This window comes from Neopsephotus bourkii, unplaced genomic scaffold, assembly GCF_033783945.1.
Source record: "Neopsephotus bourkii isolate Nb327-2 ecotype Australia unplaced genomic scaffold, CSIRO-AGI_Nbou_v1 NB_1783, whole genome shotgun sequence".
Lineage (NCBI taxonomy): Eukaryota > Metazoa > Chordata > Aves > Psittaciformes > Psittacidae > Neopsephotus > Neopsephotus bourkii.
The window spans coordinates 413,763-438,493 of NW_026902257.1; the positions used below are offsets into that span (position 1 = coordinate 413,763).

General features: G+C 37.8%; 1 long non-coding RNA gene across 1 annotated transcript in view; it reads right to left on the reverse strand.

Moving 5' to 3' along the window:
* Positions 1–951: 951 nt before the first annotated feature.
* The window catches only part of LOC133226452 (uncharacterized), a 120,742-nt gene continuing 96,962 nt past the window's right edge, over positions 952–24,731 (reverse strand). The window contains exons 3-4 of the long non-coding RNA XR_009729510.1: positions 2,117–2,214; positions 952–1,259 (exon numbers count right to left, since the gene is read on the reverse strand). This is a non-coding gene — a long non-coding RNA (uncharacterized LOC133226452). The remainder of the gene's footprint in view (positions 1,260–2,116; positions 2,215–24,731) is intronic.

The window sequence follows — 24,731 nt, forward strand, 5'->3', positions numbered from 1 at the left end:
ACAGCAGTTGTTTTTTTTTAATGTGGAGCCAGCCAACAAGGTTTTGGCCATCTTTGTCTATCAACAGAAATATCCACATTATGCTTTATCCTAAGCTAACAAACAACTACATGCAAAATACATGCAGAATGAAAACAGATACTGACATTTGAAACTGCTATGCCACAAAACAAGTGCACGCCTGAGGCAGGGTCTGCTGCAGGTCATTTAAAATGATAAACCAAAAGGTCACATAGGATATAATAACTGATCTTTACAATTGCTTTTTTGAAGGATGTACCACCTGAGGACACACAAAATTGTTGAACGGCAGTAGTCGAGTCACAGCACTGAAAACTTAGTGAAAAAGTGATGTTGGAATACAGAAGTATAAAGACATTACGGATGTTTTTATGAAACCCTGGAAAAAAAAATATGGCTTTGGTGTGTATGTGGGGTAGATGGACATAGGTTAGCATTTTAACTCCTTACTATTAAAGTTCAAGAGACATTTCATTAGGAACCCCTATGTAATTCTTGATACTAGGAGAAGAATAGGAGGCAAAAGTCTAATGTTTATGGATTTATATATATATATATATATATAAAAAAGGACTACTATAAAAGCAGAGAGTTCTTCCCATCACATTTTTCTTCTCCTCCCATCCCCAAATGAAAAAAAAATAACACCCTCTCCCCCCCAAACTGTTACAGACAGTCCCCAAATCAAGTGCTTTGTGATGAAAATATTTCCCCTCAACAGCAGGAAAGCTGGGCTGGGCTGCTTGCCTTGAGGAAGAGCATCTAACTGAATCAAGGACTCCCACTGCCATGTGAGTGTCCTAAGAGAGGGTCATCATACAGCTCCAAGTGCTCCTACTTTCCATGAAAAATTTCTCCTTTGATGTCTCAGAAACCTCTCCAAAAGTATCTTAATAAAGTGGTCAGTTAAAAAAAATAAAAATAAATAAATTCAAGCCATCTTAACTATACTAAGTTTGCATTGGATTAGGATTTAGGTTTTCACATATAAAATATCTTAGCTGAACCAAGAGCAAAGGAGGTAAATAGTACTGAGCATTTAAGCACCCTAGATGTTCAAGTGCCACTTACTCAGAAAACCTGGACACTTAGGGCCTGAGGTCTGGCCAAATATCAATAGGATTTCAGTCTGAATGTACCACTGATACTTTTGAAATTACCTTTCTCTCTTCTTTGCACTTCGTTTTGCCAATTATATCAGACTGATATGAGTCATATAGCAAACATTTGTCTTCAAGCTGTGTTAAAAAACAATACACAAAGTTGTCAAAATAATTTAGAGACCAAAAAAGGCTAAACCAAAAACAGCATTAAAACTCAACCAGCAAATTTATAAGGCTTGCGTTTATATTATTATTTTGGGTGATGACACCTAATGAACACCTAGGTGAAATCATCAAAACAGAAAAATGTCAGCAGTTCTATAAGCATATTATTTTTGATAATGAGGCTAAAATCATAATCCCTTTAGTCATTTTGAGACTGCTATTTCTTATCAGCCAAAAGGTGCCATGTAAATTGTGCTGTTATAGATATTCTTACATCACCATAAATTTTTCTGCAGGCAGAGACAGATAACAAGATTACTTTTGAGATATGTTCTTCTGTTCACAGTAAATCATACCCACTGAAATCTCAGATACAGAAATAGCCTTCCTCTTGTCCTGTATGTTAACCCTTTGAACTTATTTTAAATGTCTTAACATCAAGAAGCCTTGAGGTGGCTGTCTTGCTGAAATCACATAGAGAGATGGGCAATTTGTGAGGTGGAAGGGTGGCTAGTGTGTTCACACAAAACGGTCCTGGGCTGACAAATAAGTTGTAAATTCAAGGGGGCGGGGGATCGGTCCATATTTTCAGTCATAAAACCTTTAAAAAAAACTGTAAAACTGAAATAATAGACTTCAAACATTTTGATGATTCTTTTTGCTTCAGTTAGCTTCAAGAACCCAGTTGCTGGGCATCTTCATGGTTTGAAAATAAAATGCTTCTGTCCTGGCTCAAATGAAATATTTAATATTCAAATATTTGATATTTCAATAAAAGGCTTAGAAAAAAATAATTTATATGTTCTGGTTTTATGTTAGTGACATACCTGAAGTACTCCAGTGCCAGCAGGAAGAACAGACGGCCACACTGCCTGGGGACTAGCAATGGTCAGGAGGGATGGCGGCCCTGACTGGAGCCCAGCGGCTGCCATTCATTAAAAACACAACAAACATTACCAGAAAAACACAGTTGGAGAGGTCCATCTAGGCACTTTAGAAAGTCTTCACATGCACATCAATATTTAAAACGTTTTCTTCTTTCATGTGAATCAGCAGGAAAATCTGTTTTAACCAGACTACAGACTCCCTGAGAAAGCAGCAATTAAAATCTGTTATCCACATCCTATCGCTTCCACTTCAGGGATTTCTTTTCCCCCCTCTCTCTACAAAACTAACAGCAATATGAGATTTTGCATTTATGCTTTCACATTGCAGGGAGCACAGTGCAGCTTGTCGCCCCTGTTATGGCTGCAGTTAGGTCCCAGCTATAGGTATGAACTGAGGATATAGTTACATAATTCAGTGTTGGGACAGCTTAAAACTTGCATATACACAGACACACAACACAGTGAATTGAAACCTTTAGAAGTTCAGTCCTGTATTACTATTACCTTGGTTCCATATGACTGTCAAAGAAATTAAAGACACATCGCATTGATACTTCACTTTGCAATGGGTATAGACAATCTAATGACAAAACACAGAGGATGAACATCAAGAGAAGGAGACGCAGTGCAGTACCAAGCCATCACTAAGCATACAGAGAAGACTGCTGACTACCACACATTTAACCTGGAATTCCTAGTTGACACAAAATGATATCCAGTTTAAATCACATCTCTATGTGGGTACAACATACAGGCTAAGATCCTACTGTCCCAGCTTGGAGTGCTGTTGATACAATGCTGTACCTAAAGTACAATAGAAGTGTGCTCCTGGTAGGTTGCAGTTGCTTGAGCAAAGAGCTGCTCTAGCACAAAGTTTGCCTTACCAGACAAGCAGCAAGAGCTGAAGACATGCCCATATGAAGTATTTGCCTGCACTCAGCAGAGCTGGCCAATATCCTCTAAGAAATATTCTATTAAAAAAATGCCAAGTGCTGAGCTGTTTGAACCTCTTCAATTTGACAAAGTTTCAGTAAATCAATAGCAAATTTCTGAAGGATTTTAGTTAACATTTGCAGCCTTCCTCATCCTAATACCTTCATACTAATACAATAAGCATAGTGCCCAAGAAAAAAAAAAAAAAAAAGATTATTGATCCAAGCACTTTGAGACATAACTGATTATTAACAGGAGCCAATAAGAAATACTGCCCTTTGGTTCAGTGCAGTGTAATTAAGGATATTAATCAAGTCCACGTGTTTTCTTGTACAGATTCTTGTATTCTCTATGACTAGTATCTTGGGATCCAAAAGGGTAACGAATACTGTAGCTAGTAGAAGAATATCTACATAGAATACAGTCATCAATTATAAAATGCTGGTAGGTTCAATCATATTTTTTTCAAAGAAAGTGTTATTATCTTTGAAAGACAGCAAGCTGTCAGCACTGGGATAGGCAACGGTAAAAAGCAAAGGATACTGGTAGCCAACAGCATTTCTACAGGTGAACACAAGTTGCTAGAGATGTTTTAACAAATTGTACAATATTGTCAAAATTGCAAATATTGTCTGCTTGGAAAAAGAAACAAGCACTGAAAATCAGACGACTCATCTAAGAGGAAAAGAAAGAAAAAAGAAACTAAAAAAAGGGGCAGGAAGTAGAGTGGAAGTAGAGCTTTCAGACTCTGGAAGAAGGTCCCCAGCAAAGCAAAAAGGATAATGCTGAATTTTTGGCCCAGCTTTGTTCCCATGTTCCCAAAATTTCTCAGAAAGCTTTTCTTCAAGATGCATTTTTGTAGTATCATTCCTTGAATACTAGAAAGTTATTTTATATGTTAATAAATCCTGGTAGTTGCCACTTTCCTACCTCCAAATAAACACCTTTTGATAAATCTTTATTGCATTAGAACTACCATTATTTTCAAACCACCCTCTTAGACTTTAAAGTGCATACAATGTTACACATGAGAAAGAGAAAACCTAAGGATTAATCAACTGGCTTCATACTCTTAAGTGCTGGGCTTCATCCAGCCAGTATTGTCCACCTTGAATAAAAGTATTCCTTTCAGTACATTACTGCCATTTATCCCTAACATACTCTTAAGCTTCTGTTGTGCAAGCATAAAGGGGACAAAGACAGAGAAGGATAATCTTTCAGAGCATTTTGCTTTCTAGTTTTATCCCATACAGAAGAATCTCCGTGCATAAAGTACAGAGTAATAAGGATATCTGACTAGACAAGAAATATTACTTATATATATAAAAATATATATATATTATTATATACTTATATTACCCAGACTTCCCCTATTCTTTTCAGTGTAATTTTTTCATCAAGCAATCATGCATCCAGAAGAAAATCCCCTACAGATTTCACCAAGCATTAAATAAAGTTTCCAGGTGAAAAGACATGCCAGTATTTTGGTACAAAAGAAAATAAAATGCCACCATCTTTTGCACATAATTCTGTTGTTCCTGTACAAGATACCAGATATTTGAGACATGATTGCTAACCTTTCAATGTGTGCAGGGAGCTCCAGTTTCTCTGCATGTAATCTCTGAGAAGTTGACATCTGATTTCCATCACCCCTTACCAGGACTTCAGCAGTGGCCTGAAGGCCAGGGCAGCAGGTGACCTGCTGTCAGCACCAGTTGGATTATCTTTGCATATGACCCATGCATAAATCTCTATAGCATAGGATCAAAGGTAGGTGGATGATATGCAGCTGGCTGTAGTCTTAACTATACATAGGCTTTATCTTACCTGCCCACTTAAAAATGAATTGAGAAATATTTCTTTATGCATATGACCTCAGTATAGTCTAATTTTAAATGAAAAGGAACAACAAAAAAAAAAAAAAAAAAAAAGGAGAAGGCTGCATGGAGACCTCATAGCAGCCTTCCAGTATGTGAAGGGGGGCATATAGGGATGCTGGGGAGGGACTCTTCATTAGGGACTGTAGTGATAGGACAAGGGGTAATGGGTTAAACTTCGCAATACTATTTCCACTTAGCTATTTTTTTATGGATTCCCTGTAAGTCTAGTGATAAATAAGAGTTATATAGTTTCAGACATGTGACTACATTATCTGACATGCTGTATTACAGCAGACCACTTGCTTGTACAAACTGAAGTTGGATTCTTCTGTGAGCTTCTTTTAGCTGTAACTATGCAGAAGGCCCAGACTGATACATGGAGATTATAGAACTCATACGTTATAGGATCCATATTTAACACACAAAGTATTCTGAAAAGTCATATCTTCCTGTAGGCCTGTCAGTTACCTTCACTTTGAAAACAGAAATTATTTTACATATTTATTTCTTTCCCTTTTCTGAATAGTAACATGAACATTAAAAACAACTCTATCAACAAGCATGGCTTAAGGTATTAATTCTGTAATATACATATATTCTTCAAAATAAGAAAATAAGTAATTCAGATAAATCGCAGCATAAGATGACATGGTTTACTGTGAGGTGTCCCTGCCCATGGCAGGGGGGTTGGAACTAGATGATCTTAAGGTCCTTTCCAACCCTAACTATTCTATGACTAAATCCCACTGCATTATGAAATTTCTGTTACAATGTGTTCAGATGTCATTACATTAGCATTCAGTTTGGTAACATGATACCTAATAGTGTCCCTATTGGGAACATGCTCAGGAGAAAAGGACTAACAGTGAGACATGCCTTTTCTAGATTGTCAAGCTCATTTTTAACCAAATTCAGGAACCTGACAAGAATATGCGCAAAAATTCTTGTGCCACACACCAGTGCTGTAACATTTAACACAGCATTTGGCAGGCTTACCTCATTTATATACTTCCTTTTCTTTAGCAGGGTTTCACCACCTCTTCTCAATACAGTTTATTTCCAGATGCTTGACTTTCCTTTAAGTCTACTTTGGAACACTTGGCTCTTTGGCACTTAACTGGTAGAATACCACTATTATATCTAAACATACTGCCATTCACCAGGGGATAAGCACTTCATTGTGCCAAAGTATTCCAGATGACTAAATTCACCCTGGTTTTCCCCAGTGGCAGCTAATGCCTGTGTATCAGCTATGGCCACCTGGCAGCTTACTCAGAGAAGAAAGTCTTTTCCAGGACATGCTAATAGTACAGAGTACCATAGAATTGCTGGGGAAGCACAGAGTGCTCAAATCTGTAGAGCATGCAGCAATACTTACACAAGTGTCATACAGCAAACTTTACAAAACAGTAGCTTAGTATGCCTAGTTTACAGAGGCCATACACACTAACTGGCTATTGTACCAGTGAATTCCACGCATGGCAGTGCTGCATGCCTGGAAAAAGGTGAATCATCCTTAATTTCCCAAGGCAAGCCTACTTTAGTCACTGTTCTAAATTACATTAATAGCAAGAACATTAGAGGCAAGAGTTTGAACTGTTCTATATGCTTCCTAGCACTTGGTAATTCCTAACTGAGCCAGATGATGCTTCGATTTGTTTATAGCATTTATTTATGCAGCTTTCCAAACTGAGTATCCGAGCTTAGACAGGAAGGGGTGGGTTTGATTCCTGGTGAGTTAGATTAGTCTGCTAGGTTTATGAGGGAGGCTACTGTACATCCTTGCTCTTTTTCTGATTATGCAAACCAAACTGAAAAACAAACACAAGAATACATGTTCTACCTCAAAACATCCTTCTTCAGTACTTTAAATATCATATATTTAACTGAAACATCAAATAAAAGGTAGAATTCAGAGTATTTATACAGTCATTTTGTTTGCCTCCAATACTGACACATATATTCATTACTTAAAATCCATTATCTTTAAATACATTTAGTCTTTGCCAGAAATATAACTGCAATTCAACAAAATCTAAACATGGATTTTGTGAGAGTTCTATTCCAGTTAGTCAGGTCTGACCTATGTGCATTTTGTGTCTTTCACCTGTACGCAATGCAGCAATATCAGGGATACTGATGCTTTTTCCTGAATCCAGCACTTCTCTCATTTGTGAGCACTATAATACACTGCAAGGAAAAAAGTAAATTGGCCAGCCTTTGGAAGTGTTTAGAATCCTTGTTTCCCACAGTCGAAACAACTATGACATGTGAAATATAACAAAGTCCAATACTTATTTATATGAGATTACTACAAATGTCTGGATTTTGCTGTTCACACAGGGATTGTCAATACCAATTAACTGAGGCATGAAATATCTGTGCATTGCTTTTTTCCATGGTTTAAGCCCAGCCAGCAACCCAGAACCACAGAACAGCTCGCTCACTCTCCCCCTTCCTCCCACCACTCCCAGGGGGATGGGGAGAAGAATAGGAAGAACGTAACTCCCACGGGTTGAGATAAGAACAGTCCAGAAACTAAGGTATAACACAAACCACTGCTGCTACCACCAATAATAATGATAAGGGAAATAACAACGGAAGAGAACACAACCGCTCACCACCTGCCAACTGATACCCAGCCCGACCCGAGTAACTGCCCCAGTTTATATACTGGGCACGACATGCTGTGATGTGGAATACCTCTTTGGCTAGTTTGGGTCAGGTATCCTGTCTCTGCTTCCTTCCGGCTTCTTCCCCTCCTCCCTGGCAGAGCACAAGACTCAGAAAGTCCTAGGTCAGGGTAAACATTACTGACCAGCAACTAAAAACATCAGTGTTATCAATGCTGTTCCCAGGCTGAAAGTCAAAAACACAGCACTGCATCAGCTACTAAGAAGGGGGAGAATGACTGCTACTGCTGAACCCAGGACAGCTTTGAAACTTCATTGTATACATGGCACCATTTCAAACAGAAATCAGGCAATTGCATCACACGTGCAAAAGGTATGGCAAGAGGAAAAGCTCAGTTCTCTTCTACATCTCCTTGAGAAGACCACTTGCTACGACATTTTACCTATGTTCCTTGAGCACAATTCATCTAACTACTAATTAGGCATTTTATAACCTTACTTTAGACTAAGCAGGAGTTTTTGAGCCTGCCTGTACATTTGTTATCACTAACTCAAGAGATCATCCTTTCTTCCTCTGGATGTGTGCCCAACTGTTCATCCCCCATAAACAAATACATAAAGAAACCATACTGCCTTTTTGCATATGTATTCATAGCTGTCTTCATGCTAGTCTGCCAGAAAAGCCAGGCATAAAATTGCTACTGTCGCAATGAAAAGGGGGTGAAACCTCCTCATGAGGCATATCCACTGTTTGTCACTGCAAGGGATTCAGAATTTTTGACTGTTTCACAAAGGCACATGTCCCACATCTACTGACAAATCCTCACACTGGGTTTTGCTCTTAGATGTCACATAGGGTATAGTAAACTTCTGAAACTGTAGTAGAGGTGCAGCTCTTTTGAGGTTTATTGTAATTGAGCTTTCCACAAAATGTATTCAGTCATCACCTACAGATCTTCAGCGCAGGTCTAAACTGCATTTGTTTGCAATTAAAGGACCAAGTGGTAAGGTTCCATAAACCACAGCTGAAGAAAGGTTGTCAGGTAGCAATGGATGGAGAGTCACAACACTGATCACAATTCTAATAACATCTCAGAAAAACTCTTCTGGAAGAAAATCATGGTGTTTTAAAGAATTCTAACATCAGGAACTTTTTCAGATTAGCTCACTCTTAAGAACTAACCTCAAGTATTTAATCAGTCATCTTAACATGGTAGAAGAAAGCCGCACTGAGGGACGACTGATTCAGAAACAAAGGATATATGAACTCTATCACTTTGGGGCTATCAGAAAAGCACATGTGTGTGGAGCAGTTAATAACTCAAAGATTATATAGCTTTAGGGCCCATGTTTGTGCATCCTTCTAATATAACAGTTCACACAAAGTATCTTTGCCTGCACCCTTTGGATTATGTCCCTATGTTCTCAGCAAGGCCTTCTGAGGTTCTTGTGTCATAAGTAGTTCTCCCACGTCTTCAGTATAAACCTCTCCTGCCAGTCAGGGATTATTTGCTTCCAATATTCAGAGATGCCAATATATGAACTGCAAAAAGTCCCATGGGGCTACTCATCACCCAGGTACTCTTTGTCTTCTGTTGGCTGCCTCCTCATATAAAACCAGACGGATCAAGTTGCTCAGTGTGGAGTAATGAAAGTTCCCTTCTCGGACTGGCGGGATCACTATTGCAGCAGACTGCACTGGTAGCTTACACAGCTGAAAACACACAGGACACACACACGCAGAGCAGCAGAAATTCAAATGTCACTGTATTGAGTCAGCGTCTGATGTTCATTGCTCTGGGGGAACTGGGATAGGACATATCCATGCCTCACCATCAACTCATATTCCCTCAAAACAATCTCAAGTTACTTTTGAAGGATACCTAAGAAAGCTGAATTGGGATACTTTTAAACAGGCTCCTTCAGGTACAATCCGAGATGTTATTCAGATGCTTTAGCCATTACCTTTTCCCTCAGTAGGTACCAGAGGTGCCTTACAATAAATCCTGGTCATATCTGTGCTCTCAGCTACAACCTAATCTTTTATGCATAACTACTACAAGGTCATTTGCCTCCTATTTATGTCAGAAGCTTTGTGGTTTGCATCTTACCCTCGTTATGTGCTTTCATTTCTTTTCCTTAAAAAGAGCTGCTTTGTCTTGGCTGAACAGAAACTGAACAAAACAGCAAAGAAATGACTGAGTAGATTAACGAACCTCTAACATTAGCAATACTATATATATTGGTTTCCCTAAACAGTTTCAATGCCTAAAGGCTTTGCCAGGGGGGCATCAGAAATGATACACCATAATTGTTGTTTCTGAAAGTCTCCAGATCTGATTATTGGCACTAAAAGTATCACCATATTTTACTAAACTGAATTAGTGAGCTATTCTTGCTGAAAGCAGCAAAGTGCTAACAGCTTGTTGTTACAACATTAACTGCGCTAAATGCCTGGGCTTTCACAGACAATAACTAGCTGTGCTGCTGGTAAATGCAGCCCACTGTCCACTGCAGCATACAGCAATTCACAAAGGAAAAACACTGATTATGAATTTGCCTAAAAGAATGCTTAGCAAATTGCCAGAATTTTAGTAAAATATATGCATGCATCTAAACTTTTCCATTCCTTTAAAATATCACAACATTGCTGGCCCTCTAACAAGCAACAGTATCTCAGCCACAATATAAAGAAAAACAGTTTTAAGTTACTGAGAAAACAGAAACCAAATGCACAGTTTACTAAACTGCAAAAGGGCACATCCTAAATTGGCAAATGGGCATGCTTACCAAGAGAATCTAATCTTTTGCTAAGATTCCTCTGCCCAAAGTTCATCACAAAACTGAGTTGACCTAAAGGAACAGACACAAAATTACAGTCCTAATATGTAAGAAAAAAAATTACCTATACTCACTGATATCTCTGTAAAACTTCCTTTCCCCTCATAGTAGGCCCCACCAAAGTGCACAGAAAAAATGAAATTAAAAACTATAACAGAAAGCATTACTTTTCTGACTTGATAAGACACTATCACCTTAAATGTTTTCTAAATACTTTTGAATGCAAAACCACATTTTGATTGGTTTTGTCATTATTTCAGGTCAATATACAGAGGTAAACTTGATACTGCTGAACCATCCTCACAGCATGATGGGCACAAAGAACTAAATAGAGGTGCATAGAAATGTGTTTTTTTACTAAAAATCTTGTTTAAGATGTTATTTTTATCTGGTTTACATCACATTAAAACCAAGGTATTTCTAGTTTTCAGAAAAGAATATTAGTGTGACCCCAACCCCCGAAGTGATAAGGTCAAGGCAATTACACAAAATGAACTTTAGGAAATCAATATTAATCCAACAAGAATAGTCCATTAAATATTCCCAGCAAACCAAATTCACATCTCCTTTGGACAGCAGAAGGTTTAAATAGTACCAGTAACATAAAAACATAAATCCCCTCCTGCACCAGCATTCCTTTTTACCATTTCAGGTCATTCCTACTCACATTCCACTTACCGATGAGTAACTCCATTCATAAGGACAGACAACGAAATTCAGTGACATTGAACAACACTCTCCTTTCCAGAACTGAGTTTAATTAAAACAAATACGAACATACGCTAATTCAAACCAAGAAAATAATAAAAAAAAATAATTAAAAACCCTGCATACTGCAGTAGAGAAGACCATGTCTTTGTGCTCAGTCTCATCTCACTCCTTTCAGTGCAGATATACACGGTCAAGGACTTCTGTAGCCTAAGTCACCTCTGCCAGGAAGGACAACTTCCCCCACCCTCAGGGAACTACTGCTCCCTCTATCTATATACATATTGGTCAGACTTCAATCACTTTCCATGTTGACACTGAGAATAAGCCAGAGCCAATGAAGTCTGACTGATGGAAAAAATTATAAAAGAAATCTGTCGGCATCAGATAGGATTTCCCATTTGTAATTTTTCCCTTCAGTTCAGAGATTTCAGATTCATGACCAAAGTAGTTCCTGTATTGTACAAGCAATCTGACTCTGCTGTATGGTTTGTATTCACAAAGAAACAGAAATGCTAGTGAGTTTTATTAAAATTTCACACTTTAATAAAAGAGCCCCATGTTAAGAGAAGACCAGTGACTAAAAAATTTGTTCAGAAACCTTTTCATTTTACCACATTCTTAAACAAATAAAATTAATTGTAAAGTAACTTGCTTTCAATTAATATCAAGTGTAGAGAAATTTAACCTTATATAATTCCCTCATCTATTTTGTGCTTCAAATTTCTTAATTCTTCCCCTGTCCTATACTAGACTGGTTTTCAAGAGGCAAGTCACCTGTGTTGTTCTGAAGGTGAACCTTCTTTTCCTTCTCTTGATCCTCTTGCTTTTGGGCAGATGGATGCCACTGGCACCCCTATTTTGATTGTTTCTATAATCCTGCTGAGATAGCCTTAACACTAGCACAGCTGCATTGCCAATTGCCTTTGTTAATAACTGACAGTAGTTCACCACTTGTTCTTACTTTCAACTCTACTTTTTTTTTACAGCAGTTGGAACCAGACCTGTTCCAAAAACCATAGAATGGTTTGGGTTGGAAGGGACCTTAAAGATCACCTAGTTCCGTCCCCCACCACCATGGACTACTCCCACTAGACCAGGTTGCTCATAGCCCCATCCAACCTGGCTGACAACTAATTTTTCTGCTTCTTTCTGTTTACTTTTACCAGTGGCATAGCTTTGCTCTGTCATTTTTACCTCAGCTTGCAGAAAAAAAATCACATTTATAGTCACGTCTGTTGGCACAAGCTCTTCCATCCCTGAAGAGAGATGAAGGAACAAAGAGCATGAAAGGGATGCTTATGGAAAAAGAACCTGACACATTGCCCAGGGCTTATGGTTAGGTCTGGCACAGCCAGCCAGACATCTAGATAGAGCATGCAGGTGGTGAAGGATACAGTGCTTCTGAATAAGCACTAACAGTAATACAGGAAAAGGTTGTATTCCTTCCTTTCATCACTTATAAACAAACAAACAAAAACCAACCTCCCAAAAATCCCTTGGAAACTACATCACTGAAGCAGTAAACACACAGTAATGGATTTTGTACTAAGGACTTAGTTGGGACTTTATGTATGGAAGTGACTTTCCAATTCCTGCAGCTGGCCATCCTGCTTCCCCTTCTTTGCACAGATGTTATGATGGATATGGCAATGAAATATGATCCAGATCACAAACCTTACATCACTCTCAAGTCTGGTCCTGATGGGCATCCAATTCCTCCTCAGGCAGCCAAAAAGCACATTCCATTGACATGCCGCAACTGCTGAGGAGATAAGTGAGTGTTGCCTGGCAAGCAGTCAGGTCACCTGTAAATGACTTTGAGTCAGAGCATCAGAGGCAGGTAGGAATGCCAGGCAAAAATGACAGCAAAAGATTCCCCTCACCCTAAGCTTCATAAGCTCTGTGCCAAATGTAAATAGGTCTGTAGAACAGCCTCAGCCAGCCTGGAAACATTCAAATCGCTGGCAGCAGAAATCTCCACAGACCACCCTACATTAAATGCAGGCATACAGCAGCCTGATCTTTGGTTGAAAGCACTACACTACGGAAGCAACTGATCTTGCTAAAGAGCTGCTTCCAACATAGAGATGAAAATGATGGTGACATGAACATCGTAGTATCAGCACAGCAAGGGAAGCTTCTGTGCATGTTGGCCCTTATGTTTAGTGTGCATTCACAGCTTTGACGCAGGGGGGTTTCAGTTACCTCTGTAGCATTCTAGCCCAGCCTTTATTATTACCTCTTCACCATCCTGAATACAGCCCACAAATACAGTACTCTCACATTTACAGCACAGTCACCCTCAAGATCTTGGACCTCCTACAGAAGTTTTGCAGACCACAGACTGAGTACAAAGATAAGGACAACCAGTAAAACCTGTCGGTCAGGTACTATAGCCAGCTGCTGGATGAATGCAAAGACCAAGTGCAAATCACATGGGACATTTCTAGCACTGGTACATGACACATAGGTGTCACTAGCTATAATATTAACTACAGGTGAGAATGCATGCAGTGGCCTGAGCACAGATTGTATATTAGAAACAAAGAAGACCAGATCCACAAGTGCTTCCTTCCAACTGACCTTACTCCCCAGGGACCTTGGAAGAAAACTTAACTACAGAGATTTCCCTCAGAAATATCTCTTAGTAAGTGATCTGGTATCTATTTACATAGAAATTACACAGGAAAAGAAGCCTAATGCAATTTGGAATATCAGACAATATACTTAAAAGATAGGCCAGCACCTAGCTAAGACAGTTGAGAAAAGAAATGATCACATGATCACATTCATTGGATATTACGTGATCCAGGAGATGATACAAATACATGCAGATTCTGCATAACTGTGAGGAAACTAGAGCCAGAAGTCAGTCTTCCTTTCCTGAGTTAACATCTACCTGTGATGCTGCATATTATAGAACCCAACAGAACTTCCTCCCAACCTTGTGTCACAGCATCCTTTAGAATTTGCCATAGAATTTACTAGCTAATATTCAGGCTATTCAGTGAGCATGAGTGATTTTCCACACGACACACTCAACACACTTATACATCCACCTGCATTAATTTATATGACTGCCATCAGCATCTTTAATTTCATCAGCTAGGAATAAAGATAGGAGCTTTCAATATATATGCTGCAGGGCATATGCTGATTATGGGTTGGTGTCAAGAAAGAACATATCCTTTCACACTATTATGCAATTACAGGTAAATGTATTATGAGGACTTATATCTTCATTTGAAGCATCTGGTGTAAATCAACATCATGAGCAGGATACAAGATTAGAAGGGTCTTTCCTGACACATCAAATAATTTGCTCTGCATCAAGCAAAGCACTTTTTTTAATTCCCAAATTCCAGTAACTCCATTCAACAGCTTCAATTTCACTTGAATTGCTTTCTTACAGCCTCCTCAGTGTGTCAATCACAAAGCAGAAGCTAATCATCCAAAAACATCTTTTCCACTTCCCCAAACATCTACTAAATAGGAGTCAAGAAAAGAGATAAAAAAAGCTAAACTCAGCAACTTGTTCTGATTCTCCCCATAGCATTCAAGTCACCAAGGGGGTAATACTTTTTGCCTCAAATATAAAAAACCATTTATAATGGAGTTTATTTAGACCTTCTTGCTTTAAGTAAGCAAGTTTTTAATCTATCACATACATTCCTGTAATGTAGGTTTGATGTTAATGGGTTGTAAAGTGGGTAATAATTTTCTAACTGACCTCTTCAATCAGATTAGATCATATTATTGACCATGCTGTTTGTTTTATAACCACAATCATATTGTGGAAGAACATCTCTTGCAAGTAGCACATTTGTAAGTGCCCATTAAGGCAAAGGATGACAGGTCTGCATGTTTGGCACTTTTTTATTTTTTACCTTGCTGGCAGTATTCCCATCAGCATCCTACAGCTATCCATTTGTATGTTTCTGGGTTTGTAATGTCTGCAGGGCTTTTTTGTTTGTTTTGAAAAGATGCTGTGCTGTGAAAGTGGCAAAATCTATACATGGTAACTTTTAAAAAGAGCACCCAAATCTACCAAACATTCCTCCAGTTTTGGAATGGTTCTTTTGCTCACTACAATATTTTTTCTTAAGAGTAAACACTGGACACTGTTACATGGTGATATCCAGCAAGACTTTTTCTAGCAAACATTAGTAAGAAAATGAACATTCATGTGCTGTTTTCGACAATCATTTCTGCATTCTTTGCATTTAGCAGAAAATTTTGAGCTCTACATTAAGCAGAGACTCAAGCTCCTTATACCTCCCAACCAGGAATGATACCCTGCAGTCAGGAACTGGACTGAGACTGATCTGGTAAGTCCCTGAGCCCTCAGGGGCAAAGTCAGCCAAAATATGCTTCAAATCTCAAGTTTCTCAGAAAGTGATTTCTATTCTTTTATCAGAGTTTGCCATGTCTTCTGCAGGTGCCACTGCAGCTTTGAGGACCGACTGCAATCAGACAAATAGTCTGAGTACAAAATACAAATCTGAGAAAACAGCAGTGGAGAGAAGCAAACAAACAAAGCAGACTGGGAACTGGTTTTGTTACTAGAGGAAACAGAGCATCAATTTTTGTCATCATGCCTTCTAGTGTGGATTTGGCAAAGAAAACTTTTCTCCTAATATGTCAACTGTTGCTCTTTAAAACGAGGATAATATTTTCCCTCACTCCCATCACACTTGTTGCTTTGTTGAACAAGTTCTAAGGTTTTTTAGGGCAAGATTTATATTCATGTACTACTCAGCATAATAGTATCCCAATATTAGCTGTGGATATTAAACCTGAAAATGCATTCCTGCAAAGATTTCAGTTTCATGACATGAGGATCCCAACTAAACCCAGCTGCAGTACTTATGACTGTCAAGCAAAGAAAAAAAAAATATCCTGTCTTCCATTTTCATTTTATTACACTTCACTGAGTCTCCAAATTGTGTTTCAGAGTTGCAATTGAAATAAGTACAGAAATGTAAAGGCAAATGCCAGAAGGAGCAGTAGTAGTGTCAGCCACACATTATTCTTTTCTAGCTGCTATTTCTAGTAATGAACCAAGTTGTTTTCCTCCAGTTCAATGAATATAAATACCCAGATATTCTCTCCCAACCTAACTTTTTTCGCTTTCTGAGTTGGTTCACTACGAAATGACTGACTAATGCTGACTTGTAAGCTTTTTATTACAAAAGCCTTCTCTCCATTACATATAAAGATTTCTCCTACTGCAGTTGAAGTAATTTTTCCAGAGCTGCCTATACAAAATGAGACTCTAACTGTTGCTAAATCTGTTACTAAATCCGTACTGAATTTTAATGCAGAGTAATTTGAGTAATCTTTACCCTGCAGTAACTTGTTCATTAGGCTGAGCTTTTATGCACCTAAATTACCCAATATAATTTATTTGTGGAAAATATTTCTTCAGTATATACACAGAGATTATTCAGCTCTTAGTCAGGAAAACATCAATTAAGAGTTAAACTGAAGAACTGGAATTCAGCCCATCAACTGCTCATTTTTATCAGTTTGCTTAAATAGGGTTGGAACATAGTTTTTAGAAAATGGAAACATGGTGCAAAATACAGACAGAAGTAAGCTCTGAAGTGAAATTCTGGCACACCACAGCAGAAGTACCTGAGTAAGCTGTCAGTCATATCTATAGAATTATGGGATCATTTAGATTGGAAAAGACACTTATTTTTATGACGGTGAAACTCTGGAACAGGTTGACTAGGGAAGTGGTAGATGCCCCATTATTGGAAACATTCAAGGTCAGGTTGGACATGGGCTCTGAACAACATGATCTAGTTAAAGATGTCCCTGCTTATTTCAGGAGGGTTGGACTAGATGATATTTAAAGGTTCTGTCCAACCCAAATGATCCTATGATCAGAGTCCAACCACAAACCTAACATTACCAAGTCCACTACTAAACTATGTTCCTAAGTGCCACATCTACGCGTCTTTTAAATACCTCCAGGGATGGCAACTCTCCCTGTTCCATGGGCAGCCAGGTTCAATACTTGACAACCCTTTTGGTGAAGAAAATTTTCCTAACATCCAATCTAAACCTAACCCTGGCACAACTTGAGGCTGTTTTGTCTTGTCCTATCACTTGCTACTTGGGAGAAGAGACCGACATGCAACTGCAGTCATTTCCTAGGAGCAATAAGTACTACCGTCATGCTAGACTCGAGTGATCCGTTGCTCTAGGATGACAATACTGTTTCTGGTGATAGCTCAGGCAGCATCTTTTATGGGGTACCCAGAGTCCTCATTACAATGTATCATAATTCACTGTTTCCTTATACATATAATCTTAATGGCAGATTAAAAGAAGCCAAGACCAAAGAAAACTTTTTCTCTCCACCAAAACTTGTTCTTGAGAACACCTCACACCCAATCACTGGCAGTCCACTAGAGGCAGCTAAAAAAATTACTGCCCGTGCTGCAGAGTTGATGTCAAAAGGGCCTATGGCTCAGTATAAAACAAAGCACAATTATATATTAACTATAAACACAGGAAACAGTAAGGAGTGTCCACTTGAACTGAATGTACTATGATGGGAAGCTAAAGAAACATAAATCTATACATCCAAATGTCACCTCAATACTGAAACCTTCCTGTGTTACATTCTGTAGAGCTGCTTTGAGTTTTTCAGACAGAGGTTTCTGTCAAAAGCTACTTGGCTTTACAAAGCACATGTTGGAGCCAACTTTTTATTTGAATTTTCAATTAAAAAAATTATTGTTAAAAAATTTTGTTTTCAAAACTACCAATTACAAAAAAATTGTTAAACATTCAAACTCCCCATCTTTTCCCTATGCCTTTGAATACTGCACAGTTGTGTCATGGTTACAGCCTCTTTTCACTCAATCTTTTCCAAACTCTTCTAACGCTGGAATAGCCAAAGGGGGTATTTCAAAACTTATGAAGTAGTTCCATTTTACCAGTCAAAATGCACTTGTGAAAGTAGCAGGATTAACCTACACATTTAATTTTGGAAAACCACATACAATATATATGTAATTACAGTGTATGTTATGAAAATGGTGGTTTATAATCAGAATAAATTGATTTGTGAGTCTGAAATACAGCAAGAAGCAATTATTGTACTTGGCATCTGACTTACTCATTTAAAAGACAGCTCTATACCAGGAACCCTAGTTATATGTTGCTGAGACTTTTGGTGATGGTAACTTGATCTTAAAAGCTTCTCTTTAGCTCTCACATGTCAATACATTCTTTTGAAAAGAAAAGATCAGCAAAACTGGGTGGCTACAAGCCTTGCTGAAATGTAAAGGCAGTCTTCAATAGACAACACACCAAGACTATAAAATTAAAGAATGAACTCTAGCTAAATAAAGTAATGGTCCTCCAGTGGAAAGACAAAACACAATTAGAATTCACATACTTATTTCAAGATCAATATTTTTCTACTGATTTGCTGAGGAGGCTTTTATGAAATTTAAGCACAGTTCACTTTTAAATACTCTTACCGCCAAAGGGTATGGTAGGCTGTATTAATTCCTTTCCTTTTATAAATCAATAATTAGATTGCTGATTTGCTTAAAGTGCTTTGGAAAAAAAGGAAGGAAGATGGAAGCTATATTTTACTATTCTCCAGCATGTGTTGAAAGGTTCAGTAACTCATACCACCACACTTAAGAAAGACCATGACACTTGGAGATAATGCAGAAAGTGATCAAAACCAGATAAGAACCATTTTCCTCACAAATTTTAATAAATACATATATCAATCAATTCTTACCATGACAGACAGAAATCAGACCTGAAAGCAGTTCTTGGATTATGTCCATCTTATCAGTGTAACTTGTGCACCATAGATGCCAGCCTGAAGTCTAAAGTAAAAAGATATTAAGAGGATAACAGCTTCCTGAGTGTGAAGTGATACCAGTATGATTGCTGTTAGCTAGAGGTACGAAATAAATGAGAGAATTTCTTATCCAGTCACCAGAGAGATAAAAAATTGTGTCTTTGCATGATACAGCTCATTACTGTCCATCCTTATTCACCATGTGAGACTTGGAAATGAAATACACTACAGGATCAGCAGGAGCCAACTTTCTTGCAGAGAAGGATTGTGACTTGGAGAAAGAGCACAAATTGTGGAAATCGTCTGTACCTGTGGATGAATAACCAGACCAGAATCAGGCTCCTACGAATGGATGCAACCTGTATAGAAAAGATGAAAATCCTCTAGAAATTTGGAGGAAGATATTTGCTAGCACTAAGCTTCCTAGAGTAGTCTGACTCCTGGGGAAATCCTTAAGGAAAATTATCTGCACTATCTTTGAAAGCTTTCATGAAAGAAGTGAAGATATTCTCTTTCAGAAGGGAATGAAGTGATCTGAAAGGAGTGTAAGAAACAAAAAGGAATTGATAAAAAGTAAGAAAAATCCCCACACTTTAATCCTTTCCTTGAGTTAGCCAGTGAAGTAATAGAGCATTAGTGGCCAAAGACTATCTGGTTTGTCTTATAACTACCCCTAAAGACAAAAATTAGGAATTAACACATCCAGTTCTACCCTACCTGGTGGTATTTTGTAGTATCTTATTCTGCATGGTAACTTGAGAAAACCGCATTTTCTCATTTTTATTATTTTATGGCAATCTGAAATAATTTTGTGATAACTTTTTAATGCTTCTTCTTGCCTCATAAGAAAGCAAATTTAAGTCTTAGCTTGATTATAACATTCATCCTGACTTATTTTAAGTTAAAATGGATACATATTTACTTGCTAAAGTAGAACAGGAAAAGGCTATTCCTTTAACTTTGGAGAAGGTCCTGAACAACTAAAAAAACCCCAAACCCAAACAAATAAAAAAAAAAAACATTTTTTTTTTTCAAGAACATCAGAAAATTTCAACATAAGCCATACAGAAAATAGTTCAATTTCTAGAGCATACAATCCACTTCAGTTTTTTGCTTCAGGAATTGAGGGTTATTAAATGAAAATATTTTATTTAGTTCAGGAAATCCCACTTAAAAAAATTACTGGAAGCTGGGAGAATATTAAATTGAATTGTCAAAGGTATTTAACCCGGTTATCCATTCTTCCCAAGACATGTGGTTTTGTCCCAGTATATACAAGATAACGGATCAGATGGACCTTTATGTGTGAAATACTCATGTTATAAGACTGGAATTAAAAAAAAAAAAAAAAAAAAAAAAACCACACAAAAAACCCACAAAAACAAAAAACAACAACCCTCACCCCAAAAAACAACGACCAAAAAAATACCCCAAAAAACCCCAAACATTTGGGGGGGGGGAACCAACCAAACCAAGCCAAAATGACAAACACACAAAAAACCCCCACAAAACTACAGTTCCTTCAAGTCAGTGCTTTGTGTCAAAGCTAAGATTGCCAACCAATAGAAAAGTGCATAGTCAAAAGGATATTGTTCTAATAAAGATGAACATTGAAGTTTCCCTATGAATCACAAAGTTTGCACTCCAGATTAATTCTGAAAAATAACAGTGGAATGATAAAGGAGCCATTGGCTGAAGAATGACAGAAGGAAGCAGAAAGGACCTGGATTTTTTTAATAGTGATTTACATCATTAGCATATTTGTAATATCTGAATTTCATGTTAATTAAGACCTAGTTAATGCATTAACATATTGGTGTATTAATTAGCATGCTTTCATATCTAGACAATTAAGCCAATGATATTGCTCATCCTCTTATTGGTAATAAAAAAAAAAAGAAGTAATAACAATTCAACATAAACTTGATTCTCAGTATGCATGGTAGATCTCTATATGATCTAGTGCATCTTATATGGGAAAACACACTCGTTCCTTCCAAAAGATCCTGGCACTGCAGACAGTGTCTTGAGGTATCAGTCTTTTGCCCTATGTCATAGGGTCCTTTAGCATTCTGAAAAATCAGAATTAGATCAAAGTGACACAAGTCAATCATAAATGGCCAGGGAAATGTCTTATGATTCACCATTGTGTGCTCCACCTTTTTTTTGTTTTCCTCTATTTCACTATTTCTAAGTAAGTTTTGATGCAATAAGAAGTTATGACTCTGTCTCACCTATTATGCATGGAGATTAAGCTTTTTGGAAGCACACATATGCCCCAAAATTGCCCTAATGTGTGGGCTGGAGCAGTCTGATACTAGAGAATCTCTCTCATGTTACCCAAGGATCACAAATGCCCCACTCCTGCATGAATGCCAGGTGCTGGGTTGTGGATCCCTGAAGCTTTCTTGCATTCTAGCAGCAATAAAGCAAATAATGCCTAAGCTTTGCTGGCAGATAGCTGCATAAACAAAAGCCCAGTTAGTAGTGAGCAGCAGCTTTCTGAAACAAGAGATAACAGTAGCAGCGGAAATTGATAATTTTGCAAGTTTTGTTTAGGAAGGAGGCACCAATCCACAGCTTAGTTTTAATCTGCTCTAGAGAAAAAACTGTATTGCTTTTGGCATCAGACAAATACAAAAAGGAGACTAAGGAGATTAATTAGTTTTAGTTTACTGAATGCCCTTCATTATTATTGTTGGAAAAATGCACTTAGGCAGCTAATAAGGAAAGTATTTTAACTCTAATGGACATAAACATTGTATTAGGTTTTGGCATTAGAAAATGGAAGCAGAGTTGTCTTAAGGCTGGCTGACATATTAAATATTATCTTCTATTCTTCCACATTAGAAATGTTAATTGAACACCAAAAGACATTGATACACCAGTAAAGTTCTCCTCAAGTATTAGCAACTTTCCCTGGTGACCCAGCAATACTGGATAGGTGAACAGCTGCTCAGGAGTGCAACCATTATGAATTTTATTCCACTTAATAGCAGACGCAGGAAATGGTAGGTTATATTACAGACCAGTACACAGGCTAAGGGAACCTGACAACCTTTGGTTAGAATCAGAAAAATAAATGACATTAATTAATTCACAGAGTTGTTGAAAAACATACTTTTTTTTGTAACTGAGACAGACTAGAAACATTCTGTTCTGAAATACAATATTGACCAATGTGAAAGCAGCCTTAGTTATAAGTATTCTGGCCACTGTAGAACTTGTAAATTCTATTTAAGAAGCCACTCAAATCTTAATTATTTGCTTTTAAAAGAATCCTCAAACATTTAAGTGACATAATAATACCTGGCTCTACTGAATATACTTCTTATTTTAATAATGACATTATAATGACATTTTTTTAAACTATATTTTATAATGTTTGCAATTAACTTTATATATTCATAACCAACTAACTTTGACACTAAGTTTAAATGTCAACAGTATGTGGGAAGCTACAGTTACAAATTCCATTTATAATTGGAGTATTTTAAACTTATCACTTAAGAAGAATTGTATATCAGAAGTATTTCAGTCTGAAATTGCATTCAGACTGCTTTAGACTCTGGATACATTCATATGACACAGCAATGTAAAAGGTTATTTCTACAGCAGGGGTTAGCACACATTAACTCCAAAGTGCTGCACAAAGATGCTGAAAACAGGCTCACAACCACAACAGTTTATTAACAGGGTCCATCACTGATGGTATATATTGAGTCTAAAAGGGAAAGCTACTTCTGGGGGAAAAGAGGGAGGGAGCAAGGGAAGGCGGGAAAGACTGGAGTATCTTTGATGAGGGGCAGCTGCTGCATGGCTGGTTAACAGTAACTTCTACAGGCAAATTATTGGGCCTCCTACTGCAAAACAAAAGCTGCAGTCAAGGGGTAGAAAAAATGGTGCAGAGGGGTGACTTGCACACCAGCATGAGAATCTGCCGTAACAGCAATATCAGTTTATAGCTGCAAGACCAATGGAGCAACAGCACAAGAACTGCAAGGGAAAAATACTGTCCTTTTGACAGATTGGGGATTTTGAGTGATTTAATCTGTGGTTTTATTTAGGAAAACAAAAAGGAAAAGCTGAGCTGTTTAGACTACACATCTAAGACAAAATGTCATCTCATAATACTATCACCTACCTTGCCAGAAAAACTCTCTCTCCCTTCCTTAATATATACCTTAATAAAGTCTAATCTTCTATGTCTATTTAATTTTTCTAGTGATCTTTCCTACAGCCCTGCTCAATCTTTGCCCCCAGACCTTCCCAGGGTACAGGAGAATCTTCGGCATAACTAGAATTTAGCTACCAAGAACCACCTGCTATCAGACATGACTCAGGAAGACTGTTTTACATCTCTGCACAGCATTTGTTACCTACCTATCAAAAACATACCCCCCAAAAAATGAGCTAGGGAGGAAAGTGAAGGGGTTTACTCATCAAGCTAGCTCTTGAGAAGACTAGTTCCTGAAGTTACTACTGAACTGTTTTACATCTCTGCACAGCATTTGTTACCTACCTATCAAAAACATACCCCCCAAAAAATGAGCTAGGGAGGAAAGTGAAGGGGTTTACTCATCAAGCTAGCTCTTGAGAAGACTAGTTCCTGAAGTTACTACTGAACTGTCTTTCCAAAGTAAATATGAACCAATCCTGTCTTCTGCATCATCAGTGAACAGAGATAATACCATTTGTTCCTGGGGACAGCTGCCTCTGTACCTGGATCAAAGCAGTTCCTGGCTGGAGCAGCCAGCCTTAATGGGTAATGACAAGACACAAACCAAACAAAGAAAAAATATGATGTGTCATTCTAATTTGATCTTTGTGAATTGCTGGGAGAATTCTCTGTATGCATTATCAAAGACAGATCTAAATATGAACACCACCATTAATGCATTACCATTCACTGACACAATGAGAAAACCTGCAGAAATTCTGTATATACACCTTGTATTAAAAGAAGGGACATTAAATCACTGTTAAATTCACACTCCTTACACTCCATCTTATTAGCTCTTACAGTTTTCCTTTCTTCCAGCAATGACTGAAGCCAGTTGTCATAATCTGCAGACCATGTTGTCATGAATGCCCAGGAAAAATATGAGTACGAAAAATCTACATGGGCTTGTCTTCTGTACCTCATTCCTCCAACACAAGCAGCTAAGATTGCTTAACTACCTTCTTCTAAACTGACTGTGACTAAGTCAAATGCTTCCCAAATCGATGCTTCCACTTTCCATCTCCAGACACTTTAGGGCATGATGGGAAATGTGCAGGCCAGAGCATCCTCAGTACTTTGTCCACATATTTTACATTCTTATCTTTCTGTATATTTTTGCTCTTCTGTTCACTCACAGTAGCACCTATTCACAACGTGAAAGAGTTGTAATGTCTTATTTTCCAGGATGACCAACTACTCACTGTTATTTACATTTTGCTAGTAAAGCCTGACCCATCCTGCTGTACATCATCTTCTCCCTGAGCTTAATATTTTAGCCTGCTAGAGAGCTCTTTTCTCATTATTGTTTACAGTTCAAGTATTCTTTGAAGTCTTTCATCTACAAATGTAACTGGCCCACAAACTATACTCTTCATTACTTGACTCAGCCTCCAAGTTTCATTTCTCCCTCTTGCTCATATTCCTGGGGTGTCATGGATTTATATGTAGGTCTGAAAGATTACTAATAAGAAATGAAGTAGGCCTTCCCCTTTAT